Raw genomic sequence first — 3,448 nt, 5'->3', positions numbered from 1 at the left:
AAAGTGTTCATATGTAGTAAAAACCTGAGAAATCCGTCCGTTTTCTTCATTTATTATCGAATCGACTTAAAGCCATATCGTTACATTGGCCGCTCTTCTCTCTGAAACGGTTACATTTATCGTCTGCAAAGCTATGTCGCGTGCTGCGGTATGCGGAGAAAGTAACCGCACCATAGTAGAACACAGAAGAAGCTTCTAACTTGATTTAATAGCCAGTTAGAAGCAGTACAATCCAAGATTTATTTATCGATTATTGACTTTTTACCCTTCTTTAGTGCCTTGGACATGAGGTAGGACCTTAAGATTTTGCACCAGAGGAGGACTAGCAGCTGCGTTGAACGGGAGAATGTGAAAAATATTCATATGTAGTAAAAACCTGAGAAATCCGTCCATTTTCTTCATTTATTATCGAATCGACTTAAAGCCAGATCGTTACATTGGCCGCTCTTCTCTCTGAAACGGTTACATTTATCGTCTGCAAAGCTATGTCGCGTGCTGCGGTATGCGGAGAAACTAACCGCACCATAGTAGAACACAGAAGAAGCTTCTAACTTGATGTAATAGCGAGTTAGAAGCAGTACAATCCAAGATTTATTTATCGATTATTGACTTTTTACCCTTCTTTAGTGCCTTGGACATGAGGTAGGACCTTAAGATTTTGCACCAGAGGATGACTAGCAGCTGCGTTGAACGGGAGAATGTGAAAAGTGTTCATATGTAGTAAAAACATGAGATATCCGTCCATTTTCTTCATTTATTATCGAATCGACTTAAAGCCAGATCGTTACATTGGCCGCTCTTCTCTCTGAGACGGTTACATTTATCGTCTGCAAAGCTATGTCGCGTGCTGCGGTATGCAGAGACACTAAAAGCAAAATAGTAGAACACAGAAGATGCTTCTAAGTTGATGTTATAGCCAGTTAGAAGCAGTACAATCCAAGATTTATTTATCGATTATTGACTTTTTACCCTTCTTTAGTGCCTTGGACATGAGGTAAGACGTTAAGATTTTGCACCAGAGGAGGACTAGCAGCTGCGTTGAACGGGAGAATGTGAAAAGTGTTCATATGTAGTAAAAAACTGAGAAATCCGTCCGTTTTCTTCATTTATTATCGAATCGACTTAAAGCCATATCGTTATATTGGCCGCTCTTCTCTCTGAAACGGTTACATTTACGTCTCCAAAGCTATGTCGCGTGCTGCGGAATGCAGAGACACTAAAAGCAAAATAGTAGAACACATAAGATGCTTCTAAGTTGATGTTATAGCCAGTTAGAAGCAGTACAATCCAAGATTTATTTATCGATTATTGACTTTTTACCCTTCTTTAGTGCCTTGAACATGAGCTAGGACCTTAAGATGTTGCACCAGAGGAGGACTAGCAGCTGCGTTGAACGGGAGAATGTGAAAAGTTTTCATATGTAGTAAAAAACTGAGGAATCCGTCCGTTTTCTTCATTTATTATCGAAATGACTTAAAGCCAGATCGTTACATTGGCCTCTCTTCTCTCTGAGACGGTTTCATTTATCGTCTGCAAAGCTATGTCGCGTGCTGCGGTATGCAGAGACACTAAAAGCAAAATAGTAGAACACAGAAGATGCTTCTAAGTTGATGTTATAGCCAGTTAGAAGCAGTACAATCCAAGATTTATTTATCGATTATTGACTTTTTACCCTTCTTTAGTGCCTTGGACATGAGCTAGGACCTTAAGATTTTGCACCAGAGGAGGACTAGCAGCTGCGTTGAACGGGAGAATGTGAAAAGTGTTCATATGTAGTAAAAAACTGAGAAATCCGTCTGTTTTCTTCATTTATTATCGAATCGACTTAAAGCCATATCGCTACATTGGCCGCTCTTCTCTCTGAAACGGTTACATTTATCGTCTGCAAAGCTATGTCGCGTGCTGCGGTATGCAGAGACACTAAAAGCAAAATAGTAGAACACAGAAGATGCTTCTAAGTTGATGTTATAGCCAGTTAGAAGCAGTACAATCCAAGATTTATTTATCGATTATTGACTTTTTACCCTTCTTTAGTGCCTTGGACATGAGCTAGGACCTTAAGATTTTGCACCAGAGGAGGACTAGCAGCTGCGTTGAACGGGAGAATGTGAAAAGTGTTCATATGTAGTAAAAAACTGAGAAATCCGTCCGTTTTCTTCATTTATTATCGAATTGACTTAAAGCCATATCGTTACATTGGCCGCTCTTCTCTCTGAAACGGTTACATTTATCGTCTGCAAAGCTATGTCGCGTGCTGCGGTATGCGGAGAAACTAACCGCAACATAGTGGAACACAGAAAAAGCTTCTAACTTGATGTAATAGCCAGTTAGAAGCAGTACAATCCAAGATTTATTTATCGATTATTGACTTTTTACCCTTCTTTAGTGCCTTGGACATGAGGTAGGACCTTAAGATTTTGCACCAGAGGAGGACTAGCAGCTGCGTTGAACGGGAGAATGTGAAAAGTGTTCATATGTAGTAAAAACCTGAGAAATCCGTCTGTTTTCTTCATTTATTATCGAATCGACTTAAAGCCAGATCGTTACATTGGCCGCTCTTCTCTCTGAAACGGTTACATTTATCGTCTGCAAAGCTGTGTCGCGTGCTGCGGAATGCAGAGACACTAAAAGCAAAACAGTAGAACACAGAAGATGCTTCTATATTGATGTTATAGCCAGTTAGAAGCAGTACAATCCAAGATTTATTTATCGATTATTGACTTTTTACCCTTCTTTAGTGCCTTGGACATGAGGTAGGACCTTAAGATTTTGCACCAGAGGAGGACTAGCAGCTGCGTTGAACGCGAGAATGTGAAAAGTGTTCATATGTAGTAAAAAACTGAGAAAACCGCCCTTTTTCTTCATTTATTATCGAATCGACTTAAAGCCAGATCGTTACATTGGCCGCTCTTCTCTCTGAGACGGTTACATTGATCGTCTGCAAAGCTATGTCGCGTGCTGCGGTATGCGGAGAAACTAACCGCACCATAGTAGAACACAGAAGAAGCTTCTAACTTGATTTAATAGCCAGTTAGAAGCAGTACAATCCAAGATTTATTTATCGATTATTGACTTTTTACCCTTCTTTAGTGCCTTGGACATGAGGTAGGACCTTAAGATTTTGCACCAGAGGAGGACTAGCAGCTGCGTTGAACGGGAGAATGTGAAAAATATTCATATGTAGTAAAAACCTGAGAATTCCGTCCATTTTCTTCATTTATTATCGAATCGACTTAAAGCCAGATCGTTACATTGGCCGCTCGTCTCTCTAAAACGGTTACATTTATCGTCTGCAAAGCTATGTCGCGTGCTGCGGTATGCGGAGAAACTAACCACACCATAGTAGAACACAGAAGAAGCTTCTAACATGATGTAATAGCGAGTTAGAAGCAGTACAATCCAAGATTTATTTATCGATTATTGACTTTTTACCCTTCTTTAGTGCCTT

The sequence above is a fragment of the Schistocerca gregaria genome, unplaced genomic scaffold, assembly GCF_023897955.1.
Source record: "Schistocerca gregaria isolate iqSchGreg1 unplaced genomic scaffold, iqSchGreg1.2 ptg000577l, whole genome shotgun sequence".
Taxonomy (NCBI): Eukaryota; Metazoa; Arthropoda; class Insecta; order Orthoptera; family Acrididae; genus Schistocerca; species Schistocerca gregaria.
The sequence above is the reverse complement of the archived record's forward strand: the minus strand, read 5'-3'. Positions refer to the sequence as shown.